Below are 13,043 nucleotides of genomic sequence, written 5' to 3'. Positions count from 1 at the left end.
TGCTGGAACGTAGATTCTTATCTCAAAAAGCCTTGCGTATATGCCTTCAGTTTACATAAGCTTATCCTAAACAAGCACAGCAATCTGAAAGATTACTGCCTTAGGGTTTCTTTTTATAAAATTTATCTTTTAAACAGACCAACTTGTACACCATGTAATTTGAATATCAAAAATACATTCACCATGACAAATAACCTTGTGGCTATCGAGCCCTTTGTACTCTTGTTTCCAAGTTTGCCAGAAGTCCTCACTTGCACTGAAATTTCACGTTAGTTACTGAGGAGACATTCCCACTACTCACTACTTTGTCTGTTATCATTATTTGCTACACAGTGTTCCAAAAACACTTGGCCCTTACCACTGATTATCACACTGATTCCCACTTTTACTGTCATAGATAACTGCACAATGGAGTGATCAGTGCTAGAAAATAATACCAATTCGACACACAAATTTAGAAAACAGTTCCCTGCAAAGTACTTTTCGTTGAGAAGATCCATTCAATTTTAGTGGAATATTTAAGTGTCCTTTTAGAGCTGTCCCATAAAGAATCATCATTATTTGTCATTGCTGTAATGATCCAATAAAAAAAAAAAATACAACAATGAAAGTGAAACGACTCAAGTATTAATCTGTTTTTTTCAGCTGCATTAGCTGGGCTAATAGAAGACTGTTACCTCTGCAGTAAACTTGTGGAAAAAAAAATGTATAGTCTTTGCATTTCATTGTTACTAAAATACCTCAACCTTGATTTACAACTCCTTTTTGTTAGCCCAGATTAAGTCATCCCAGAATCCACTCTTCATACATCTGTTTGTACTGCTATTCTCACAATAATTTATTTTCAAAGCATTCTTCAATCTTAATAATTTCATATGAAATTCAGGTTTCCATCTGCAAAAGGTTATTGGCTTACATTGCACTCACCACCTGCCAAGACAATTATCAGGTTTGCACTGTACACAAGTGATGGGTGCATTTCTCAACTTCAAACTCAGATGGAAGTATCATTTTTACATGGAAACAAAATTTAGCTGCAATAAACACTAGACATACAAGTATTTTTATTTCTTTCACTTCCTTCAGATGACCTTGCTCTCCTAGGCACCCATACAGAATGAAACACAGAAACAAAAACACTTAAAACCAAGTATCTTAGTTCACTTAATACTCAATACAAGAAGCATAACATGAAAAAGGGGCATTTTCATCTTTCTATTTTATTTTCTAGATAATTCTTCATTACTGCTTCACGGTTTTTAAGGTTTTTGATTGTTATTTTGTTTCTGTGGGTTTGGGGTTTTCTTTTTTGTTTGTTTTGGTTTGGTGAGGTTATTTTAAGTTTAACAACAGCAATTATTCAAGTACTAGGGAAACTTATAATGCTCACATGAAAAACAGACCAGAACTCTAAAGGAGCAAAGGATACTTTTGGGTGCAACACCTTGTTCTTAGGCACTTGTAGCTCCTGCCTCTCATATAAAGGAAAACTGCTAAAGAAAAGTCCACATGAAATCCCAGAGCACTTTCAAAGCATTCAAACGGTGCAAGGCTGTGCTCCAAGTGAAACTGGACACCTACAAGACAAGCAGTTGCACAGGACACTCCAGACTCCAGGAGATCCGAGAGGTGCTCCCGCCACCCGGGAGGGAAACTCGGCGCCCACACGTTGGGCTCCCACACAGGCTGACAAGTCTGAAACCAGAACAACTAAGCCCAAGAAAACAAAAAGGCAACAACCCAGCGTGCACACAAGTGATCAGATTTGAGGTAGACCAGGGAACTTGATCTCATTTTTTGGCTGCCTGTTCTGCCTTACTGAAAACAAGAGCTCCTGTGAGATGACGGCTCGCTGCACAGCCCCCTTCTAATTAAATCACCAAAAAGGAGATTAAATAGAGCAGTGATAGCTGGCAGGGAAGTACCTTAAAACTCATACCCTGCATTTTATCTTACTTGAGACTTATATATGAAATAGGGGAAATATTACTCAAGTTTCCCTCTCTAGCCCAAAGCTCAGACACCTGGCAAGAGAGTCTCTCTCCAACCAGCTACTTTGCTGTGCAATAGCAAGTTCCAGGCAGAGACCAAAAGCAAAGCCATAAAAACGACAAATGCACTTCTAAATATTAAAACCACCATTTTTAATAAGAGATATAGAAATTGATACGCAGCTTACATCTCTTTCTGTCCACTATATTTGACTTTAAACATGTAAAATGCAGTTCCGGCTTCTATTACCTCCCGGCAGGTTTGCAGTTAGAATTATTTTAGTAATAGATACAGCATTTATTATTTTGCTTAAACACTTATCTTTATTAATTTGCCTTTATTCAATCATCTCATGGAGAAAGAATGGGAGAATATTACTCAGAAACATTATTTGAATTTAATACAGATGAAATGGGGGGGAAACGGCCCTTCAGCTGCCCATTGTAACAGCGAGAGTTCACAGTTTGTTACATCAAACCAGAATGTAATTCAGCAGCTGGGGTTCATCTGCAGCTCAGAATAAAATTAAAATTTAAAAGCAAAGCTACAGGTAGATAACTTGAATCCAAAAAAGGGTTTGTTCTCATATTTAAAAAAAAAAAAAAAGCCACAACTCTAAGAAGCAACAACATAAAGGACAGAGGGAGTTGCCCAGGAAGAAAGTTGCTAAGCTAATTAAATTCAGTACTGTTAGTAACACCGAATCACTCCTGCCCAACACACTTCTGGAAGTTTAAAAGTAAGCCCTTAAAGGCAATAGAAAATGCTTCAGAAATACCAAAGGAAAAGAATGGAAAACAAACTCCTCAGCCCAGAGACTCGTTTCAATGCAAAGTATTTTTTTAAATGTATACAATATGTGATTTTTCACCTCTATTTCCCAGACACATATTGGAGGGAAGGGGGAAGACACTGCAAGAACAAATTTTATTTGAAGCTTGAAAATGTTGGCAGGCTTAGGAAAAATAGGAAACCAGCCTACTCTCTGCATCTAATTTCCCTGATCCTCACATTAGATTATACAAGACAAAACAAACCTTAATGTTTGAAGATTTCACTTACATTTGCACAAAGAATATTTAACAGTCTAGAACAGTTATGGCGTCCAAGAGACAAAAGAAAAAACTAATTTGCTACTTGAAAAATAGAAGTCTACGTCTGAGAAATTAGAAGCACCTCTAAAATTAATACATCTTAAAAGGTACATATGGCACTCTTTTTAAGAACACCACACAACTTCAGTATTTGCCTAGGCTGTTTTTGAATTATAACAAGAAATAAATAGATGTCAATATTTTCAAGTATGATTAACTATCTAATAATGTTATTTTTCAAGATGCACGACTTTTGAAAAGATGGAAAATATAGAATCTCAGTAAAACACACAAGAGGAGCATTTTATCAACAATCTCGACTGTCTGTGGGCTGTGCCACATTCTTCCCCTTTAATGCAATTACACACTACCTATCCTGTGCAGAATGTATCACACTATAACATACCAAAGGCAATCACCCTTCACTCTTTCATTAAAGATGAAGCTATAATGATAATTTCCCACTTCAATTCAAATGCAGAGCCACCAAGAGCAGGGCTGAGACCGACACAATGTGGACTGAAGGTTGCCTGGAGCTACTTTTGAGAGGAAACACTCATTACTTCCTTGCTTTCTAGGAGTGAAGATAAGGAGCTTCTAAGAAATCGATTTGGAGGTAGAAAATTACATGCAGGGAACTGCCTGAGTGAGCAAAAGTTCACGCTGTTCCTGTGATTCTTCACCTGAATACATGTCACATTTCAAAGGAAAAAAGAGATTTTATTGCTAAAAAGGTCCATCTCCCTTTTATTCCCACATTAATGTGTCTGAACTCCTTACGCTTGATCCTTTTAAAAATGAAAAGCCCAAAACTGCTTCAGGAAAGCTGAAATAGCCTTACTGGTACTTCAATGCCTCAGTGCAAGTGCTGGCTTGTCTGATTAAGTAACCTGTGGAGTTCTTAATAACAAAGACAATATAATTCTGTTTGCAAAAAAATCAGTTAAACTCTGTCTTGAAACCATGTATGTGAAAAGCAATATTCAGATGGAACTGAGCTATTTAGAAACTTCAATTTCAGTTACTATGGAGGGACTGAACAAACTACCTAATGTTCTTATTTTTTAAGGTATACACTCTAAATCAGCTTTTTAATGAAGTCATCTATGGCTGAAATGCAGGGCATTTAACAAAATCATCTTTTTCTCTCCTTTTTCTTTTTTTTAATCAGAATTGGCAAATACTTCAACCACTTCTCTTGGCTTTGACCAAAAAAAAAAAATAAAATCTTTGAAACCTAACCAAAGCAATTTTCTATCAGAATTTTTGCAGCCTATAAAAACTAACTAAAACTAAACTATCCTACAATGCCAGTTTTGAACTCCTGATGCACTTCTTAAGATTTCAAGGTCTAGAGAGGAGCTTTCAGTGATCCTGCTCTGCATATTGGAACTTAACTTTGATATACTTATTAACTCAGTATCATCACTCTCCACATGTAAACAGACACTGATATGTCCACATATCCTCCCAATTTATATTATAAAGCAGTGTCAGAAATAATTTTAAGGCATCTGTTTGTCAAGTAATATTTTGGGGATTTTTACATCTTCCCTGACAGCTTCTACTCTACCACTCTCTGCAGAAAAATAAGTACCCATTATGGTCTGAGTAGCTTACACCACAGAAAGCTCTGCAATCTTATTTTCTTGGCTTTTGAGACACTGGATTATTTTGTCACTACATTTATTTACCCTCTTCTCTTACCTTTCCTCCATGAAAGAACTTTTTCTTTACCCAGCACGGAGAGAATGGCTGTGATTTTTTTAAATTAGCAAAACTTCACTCCTAGACCTTTACTCACAATTTCAAAAGACTTCTGTAACAGACAGTAATGGAAATCTAACACTTTTTCTGCGATATGTGGTGCTATTCTGCTGTCAAAAGCATACTTGGGAGATATTCAAAACTCTTCTCTAGATCATTCCAGTATTAATGGTTGAGCACACAGCATAATCCTCTATTACCGTTGGCTGAGATACACACGAAAAGATTTCATTACTTTTAATAACAACATTTTATTTCAAAATATAAAAAATCATCAGAGCATTATCTCAAGATGTGGCCTGGCCACATCAGTGTCTTATTAAAAATACAATTCATTTCAGCTATTGAAATGCTTCTCAGCCCTCATCCTCCCACAGCTATTACAGCACTGTATTTTGTGGCAAGCTCGACTCTTACCTTTAGGCTACCATTGGAATACTTGATATCCCATTCCTTAATAAACCCTTTGTTTTCCAGTTATATGGGAAAAAACGGTGCTGAAGTTGAGATTTTCACCACAAAAGAGGTAAGGAGTGCAAATATGTGCTATATACCCACAGAGTCATCTTTGGCAGCACCTCTTTTCATTACCAAATCCCCGAGCAGTTTACAGGGACATAATCCATGAAACATCTTCTCCTTTAATCCAGGGAAACTAAGGCACAGCTACTAACCCACCCAGATTCACAGTCCTCACCATCGAGTCTCAAACACTCAGTACTGAAATAAGAGCCAGTTTTTCAAGGTTTGGTGAAGTTCAATTTTCTAAGAGCTCGGTACCCAATATACTGGACCCCTGTGAAGATCAGTGGCCACAGAACTGGCTCAGAAGAGAGGCATCTACTCACTGCCCACACCTGAGACCACAAACCTTGCTAACCTTGATCATCCACACAGCCAAAAACTCAGGGCCATTAAATGGGCTCTGAGCCTCCCAGCACATCCACCTACATATCTACAGTGCCTTCCCCACCCCACAACACACTGCAAGGGCCAAGCAGCTCACAGGAGCTCCTTCACATTCAAAAACCAGGCACCCCTATGACTAACACCACTCCCATCCCAATTTAGGAGGTGTGCCCAGGAAAGATCCAACGTATTAACAACAACACAGTTCATCATAAAATGCTGCAAGGAGTCCTTTACATTAAAGGAAACATCACAGGGTGTTATTATCTAATTTCATGAGGAAAATCAGCATAGCCCATAGAGTTTAGCTCTTACACCTCTTCATCCCAAAACAGGTTTAAATTTACATTTCTAACCTTGCAAAGAGGACCTTGGCTGCCATGTTGTCACCAGTCACTATTTAGCTGAAAATACTATGTGAACACAGCTGCTTCTGAAAACTAAAAAAAAACTGCACTGTTCAAAACTGCAGAAAAATAGTTACAGCTACATGGCATTTATTTTGAGATGGGGAAAACTCCACTACATGAAACAAATTCCCTGAATATGGCTCAGATATTGATTTAAGATTTCCTGATGATCATGCAGCTATCTAAACAAAAGCAAGTGTTGAGATCAAAACAGTATATATGCACACAAGCACTAAAAAAATATCCTTTAATTGGTGAAAAACCTGTCTTCTCTTAAAAAAAATAACAAAACGGGGGTTTTTTGAAGGGGAAAAGATGAAAATCCCATCTCTTTCCAGTGGTGCTGGAGTATCAGTAACATCCAGGTCACCAGTGCCAGCAACTGAAGGTAGTTAACACATGGTTGTGCTGGGAGTCTGAAGAAGTTGGCTGTCTACGATCACTCTTCGCACAGCAAATGAGCAAATGTTCACATTCAAGAAAAACTTATTAGAAATCCTATTCTTGGCAGTCTCAGCAGAGAATAATGAAATGGGAGGAACACAGGGATTGAAGGATTATTCACTGTCTAGCACTGGAATTTTTGACACGAAGACGAGAGAAAGTAAACAGGATGTGGTGTGAAGCACTGAGCTGCCATATTTCTGAAAGGGATTTCCTGGTCAGAAAGAAGAGCACCACGGAACGTGCAGCACACACTGGCACATTCAGTGTCACCACAGAACACCCTCCCAGCTGCACACACATCACACGGGAGCTGTAGCCCTTTGTCTGGCAGGTTCTGGATTTCCAGATGTTGCCAGACATCTGGAAACGCTCGATGGAGAGCTAGAGCCCTCCATCTCTTCTCACACAAAGAGGGCTATCTCCAAGGAAATCTAGATGTATGACAGCCCCAAGTATAATTCCTACAGGGTTATTAAGGAATAAAAGTTCCTTTGTATCCTCCTCTGTAAACACTATTACTCTAAGATAAGGGTGCCTAAGGGTGCCTTCTTCCTGCTGAGCGTAATTGGTTCCACTTCTACAAGTCCTAAGCAAGCAACACAGGTAGGCATGTAGAGGGAAGATGAAAAAGAAGAGAAGCAATATGGGCAAATAAAAGCTTGTCTAAACATATGTATGTTCTTGCTGAATTGTTTTGGAGCAAGAAACTTCCAAGCATGCAGAGACACAGGAATAAGAGCTCCCTGCTGTAGCCCATAGTCAGAAAGGTTCTGAGGATGCAAGTGTCCGTGCACACCCCAGCTCTGTCCAGAGCAATGAAACAAAAGAAGGAATATTACAAGAGGTGAGACAATAGTAGAAGTAAGCCCAAAAACTATGAAATCTGCCCAGTGAGACAAGTAAATCTAGTATTTAATAACCAAGTGCTCCATCCTCTCTGAGGGCATTTCTCTTTGCTTAAAAATTCTAAGAATTTTCCTTTCCCTGTCACTTGCATGGGACAGCAAAAAATGCCCTGCTGGAAAGGCTGAACTCTGCATGCTGCTCAAAGTTATTTTTGTCACCCTTTAGGCTGCTAAGGGAGGTTTGAAGTGAGACTATTAATATGCTGCCTTTTAACTGGTTTTTGGTTTTTTTCTTTGTTTGTTTCATTTATGGAATAGGCACTCACCATACAAAGTAACTTTTTACCATGCAAATTTGTGAATGCTTTGACAAAATACAACAAAAATATCCAAGCAAATACACCCACTCTATAAGAGCTCTGGTATTGTTTAGAATCAATGTAGTTCAGTCAGAGGTGCTTTTTTCCCCAACAGGAACAAAGATTTTTCTAAAAACAACCTCCTTCCTATGACAGCATTATGCCAGAATCAACAGCATCTCCAAGTAAAAATAAAAGGTGGGCAAAAGCACAGAAGAAACAAAGGGGTATAAGGTAAACACCTACAGTTAAAATTAACAGGATGAAAGGTAAAATATGTCTATGGGACTGAAACATTTTTTGCATAAGTTAAAGAATACAACCCCCCCTTTCTTTCAGAACAAGGTATTCAGTAACCTGTGTTGAAGTTGTTGCCTCTGTGGGAAAGGGCTCACATCCAAAATATCATTCCAGGTGATCTCAAGAGAGGTCAAGCACTCAGCTAAGACAGACACCCACCGAGTGCTCCCGGTAGGGAAGCAGGTGGTACAATTCGGGTGGGATGCTCATTGAAGACAGTGACATGGCAAGACCGAGCCCATCTAAAACGTGTCCAAGACTGCTGGGAAGAATCTCTGCCAAGGACACACAGCTCACTCCTTCCAGCTCTGCTCCCTGCTCGTTCCCTGGTGCCAGCTCTGGATCCCAGTCTGACAGCACAGGTACACCAGCGCGGCTCTCCAGCTCAAGCCGCTCACCATTTCAGCCAGGATAGTTTCCTCATGGATTCACAAACGAGACCAGCTCCCTGTGCAGTTGCACAAACACCAGAGCCAACACAGGGGAGGAGGAAGGGAGCCCCTTTCAGCAGCAGTGAGGCTGAGCAGCCAGTTCAGCCATCTCATGTAACTGCACCCTCAGACTAAGTTTCAGCTCGTTCCTTCTGCACGCTGATGTGTGTCACCACTGCTCACTGCAGCAGAGTGACACGGCTTGAAACGTTTCACATGAAGCTGGCATTAAATTAAATAAAGTGAGCAGCAGGTAATTCCAAACAAGCCTGTCTGGCTCATTTAGAAACTCTAGCAAAGATTTTGCAAGATGACCACATATCTGCACCTGGGAAAAGCTATGGTACATAGAGCAAGAAAGCATTCAGCCTCTGTTCAATCTTTGACCTTCTCACAGCTGTGATCTCAGTGTGTGCTGAATGCAGGTTAAAACAAACGAAAAGAAGAAAGAGAAAAGGAGACCAAGAAAAGCTAGCAAGTCCCTGTAAGGTATCTGTGCTACACCATGGATTACTGGTGTTTATTTTGCATGTATAAATGTTTATAAATGTTTTAGATATAAACTACGACAGAAAGTTTGGTAAGATTTGAAACTGACCTACCTTTCTATATGTTTATTTTATCTTCCTGCGCCTTTTAATAGGAAATGTTCTAAGTATATTCCCAGATTACGAGGTTTCCTTTCAATATTTAAAATACTACGCCATAGGGAACTTTTTGTAGGATGTGTGTTTAACGACAAACACTGGTTTCACCTCCCAGAACAATTTCATTTGATGAAAGAAAATGTTCTGTTCTTTTCTAAAACACGCTGTCTGCACTTTTAGAGTTTCTATAGCTATGCAAAAATCCATTAGAATTTAAAATTGAGCCTTGACTAAATCACAATTATCATACAGCTGTTACAATAAGCATTAGTTTGACAGCTATGCAAAACCGAGTTAAAAAACCCATCATAACCATTTCTAACAAAAGTATCGGTCCCCTATCTATGTAACTTTGCATATGAACTCTCACTGTAACTAACTTATTATCTTAGATTGGCTGTTATGAACATGGACCACACTAACCAAATGCCAGTGTTATCTATTGCAAAGAACCATCTTGAATTAAACCATATAAAACCCCATGTGTTTGGGTAGGGCAGAAATGGTCAGAAGACTACTGGGCATAAAGAAACAAAGACCACGGCAGTCACCACAAAATTTACACCACCAACAAAATAATTGTGACTGACTTTTAATCACATATAGCAGAAGATTTGAGTCTTAGAGCTGTGGTAAAAACCAAACAAGAACGGTGAGATCCCTCCACTCGTAAAAATCCTTCTCTGGATAAAACCTCAAGTCAGACATAAACTAAACCAGAAACCTCATCCATTACCACCTGTTCCTATTTCTCTTTCCAAGCAATTACGAGTCTCTCAAACTATTACACATTCACCTGTTTTCTGAATACCATGTTTTTCTCTAGCAAATAACCAGTAAGCACATACCTTATCTGCTATTCAATAGCTTTAGGCTGTGTCACAAAAGGACAGTTTCAGCACAGAAGTAAGGTTTTCTAGCAGCTACAGTAAAAGGTCAGAGTGGCAGTGTGCCCGTCAAACCATCACAAATTCCTTGAGGATGCTGACAGCCTGTGCAAGAGGTGGGGGGGAAGGGGAAAGCAGAGGGCAGGAGCATCCCCTTAGCCCCCTGCTATGGGGCTGTGTGGCTGCACTGTCCCAAAATGCTCCTCAGCAGGAGCGATCTCTGCTCAGTGAACACAGTGATTCAGGTGATTTCCACCAGCTTCCATCCCCAGTTCACCATCTTCTCCTGTTCCATGGGAACGGTTATGTCACAGCAGGCCTGGTAGCAACGTCCTTATAACACTTCACCACACATTTCCTTTCAGTTGATAAGAATAGTGCCATTGCACAGACAAAACAGTGCCTGCAAGAAATAAGGAGCAGGATAAAAACCAGATGGCTGAAGTGAAGCGCAGGAAGACAGGAGCAACGCTTGTAGGGAGGAGAAATCATTCTGATGAGCTGAGACTGTGAACATGGCTCTCCACACAAAGGGAACATAGCCTGCCACGACACAGCCTGCAACAGCAGAAATATGAAATGAAATTTGAATGAAGTATTGTTATCTATATCACCTAAAGGCTGAATTCTTTTCCAGCAAGTACCAGATGAACATGACACACATTTTTTAATTTAACATCAGGCTAATGCAGCTTCAGCTGTTTGGGTGACTACCTGTCAGCCACCATCAGAAACACCACTTTGAAAAATGTGAATTGATCTGTAACACAAGTCAAGAACATGGACAGCATATTCCCTTACAGTACATCTGTACCTTCACAATTTCCTTCCAGGCTGGTGCAAGCCTTGGCAGCGACAGGAATCACTCTTCCATCCCAATCCCCCAGCAGCTGGCTCCATTCATACAAAGACAAATGTTAGAGAGGACCCAAAACACCTATGCAAGCCCAGACTCTACTTAACACTACGTCCAACAGGGTAAATTATTTCTTATTAAAATGACATGAGCTCCAAGAACCCAGTTCAGGAAAACTTCAAGCACAAAATATGATTCATAGTGTTTTCCCTCTTCTTGCTACAGATAAAAAAAAAGTTTGAATGTTTCAGTCAACACATTATAAATGCATCATTCATCACCACGTACAAAGCCTTGAGATGAAACTTTAAAGAACTAAAGCAAAGTCTTCTTGACATTGTTTCCTGAAGCACAGCATATTGTCAGATCATATATGGATGCAGTAATACTAATTTGATTGGTATAGGTAGCAGGCATTGATCTAGTGAGCTTCAGCGTGGTAGTTGTCCTGGGACTTTTCTCCATGACATTTCAATTAAGGAATTCCCAAAATATACAATTTGAACTGCACTAATATAGCAGTTATTAAAAAGATTAAAGTTATGTTTTAAAACCAGGGTATTTTTTTTTTTAATATAGAAAAAAATCATCAAGCAGTTGCATTTCTTCTAAGATCCCTCAGAAATCCACTCTTTTGCTTCTGCACCACATATTCTTAAATGACCTGGAAAATCCAAACCTCCCTCCTGGAATAGATGGCATGATCCTCAACAGATGATGAGAACTGGCAAAAGCAACATAGAAAGGACATGTTGCTATGTTGGTTTTGGTGGAAGTGAGTGACATGATCAAAACCAGTCAACAATTAAAAAGAAAAATTGGAAAGGATGATAGGAGACCTTACTTTGCCAGGTAGTCAATTCTGCAGAGAACCTGGCTAAACAGCTTCATGGGGCAAATGTTTGTCCAAAAAACCACCCATCCTTGCAATTCTATGGGAAATAGGGAAACTAGAGTCTCACACCTCAGGGAGGTCCTATGATCTTCTTACTTAACATTGACTTAATTGCTTCTCAAATGCAATGTCCACAACTCAGGAAGGGTGACAATATATTGGAGAGAATCTAAGAGAAAACTTGGAGAATAACTAAAGCAGCAAAAAAAAAATTAAAAATATCTGGTAACAAATGTCAAGAGATTATGTTCATGTTCTTTAGAAAAGTAAGTAAAGCAAGAAGTTAAGCAAAATTCATAAGAATTCATAGTCAAGAAAATATGATATTAATGGGATTTTCAGTGTCAATGGGTTGTAAGTAAGATTCAGTAGCCAGAAACTAGAGGTAGCCCTCTTCAGATCAGAAATAAAATACAAACCAGTATATTCGTATACTTTACCAAGAATTGTGCTGAATTTTGCCTCACTGGAAATTTTCAACTGCACCTTCTAAAACGTAAACTCTAGTTTCAAACACAGATTGGGGGGGAAAATAAGTCCTATGGCCTGCATTATGAAGAGGTCACACTAGATGATTGCACCAGTCCTTCTGACTTGATTATCTATTAATCTTATCAGACATGTCCGACCACTTTCAGAACCAAATGCGAAGTCATTTATCTACAAGCGCACCTATTTTGACGGGGTATTTTTAGCCCCCGAGACTCTTTTACCTTTAAACGTCGCCGAGATGGGAACTGCGGATAAATCAAGCCGCAGACATAAAAAAGGCAGGCGACAACGAAAAACCTCATCGCCCAGAAAACACTCCTTTCAGCTGGCAGAGTTACACAATCAAAAAGCAACCCGAAGCCAATAAGATATCCCGTATTTTCCCCCCGCACTTCCCGGAACTTTGCAGAAGTCTCCGCGGGACTGAAGTTTTTAGCTGAGAGGAGGCTCCGCACGCCCCGGAGGGAAGAGGCTCCCCAGGCTCCGCGGGGCCGGGGGCGGGGGATGCCGGCGCGGTGCCCCGGCCGCGGGCAGCTTTGTTCGGGCGGGCAGCGCCGGTGCCCGCGGCCCTCCGGCAGCCGCGCAGGGACGCGTGAACTCTTGAACCCGCGCCGCAGCCCGACGCGAGCCTCCGGGGCGGGGAGACAGCGGGGGCACAGCGCGCAGCCCGCGCCGCCGCCCCCCGCCCGCCGGGACGCGGCCTCCCGCCCGC

General features: G+C 40.2%; 1 protein-coding gene across 1 annotated transcript in view; it reads right to left on the bottom strand.

Annotated features, from left to right (window-relative positions):
• Positions 1-12,651, bottom strand: part of QSER1 (glutamine and serine rich 1) — a 42,913-nt gene extending 30,262 nt beyond the window's left edge. Inside the window, exon 1 of the mRNA XM_027705274.1 lies at positions 12,553-12,651. The gene's annotated coding sequence lies outside the window, so the exon portion shown is untranslated. The remainder of the gene's footprint in view (positions 1-12,552) is intronic.
• Positions 12,652-13,043: the final 392 nt, after the last annotated feature.

Source organism: Neopelma chrysocephalum, unplaced genomic scaffold, assembly GCF_003984885.1.
Source record: "Neopelma chrysocephalum unplaced genomic scaffold, ASM398488v2 Primary Assembly neopelma1_323, whole genome shotgun sequence".
Classification (NCBI taxonomy): domain Eukaryota; kingdom Metazoa; phylum Chordata; class Aves; order Passeriformes; family Pipridae; genus Neopelma; species Neopelma chrysocephalum.
Note: the sequence above shows the minus strand (reverse complement) of the source record. Positions and strands in the feature narration are given on the sequence as shown.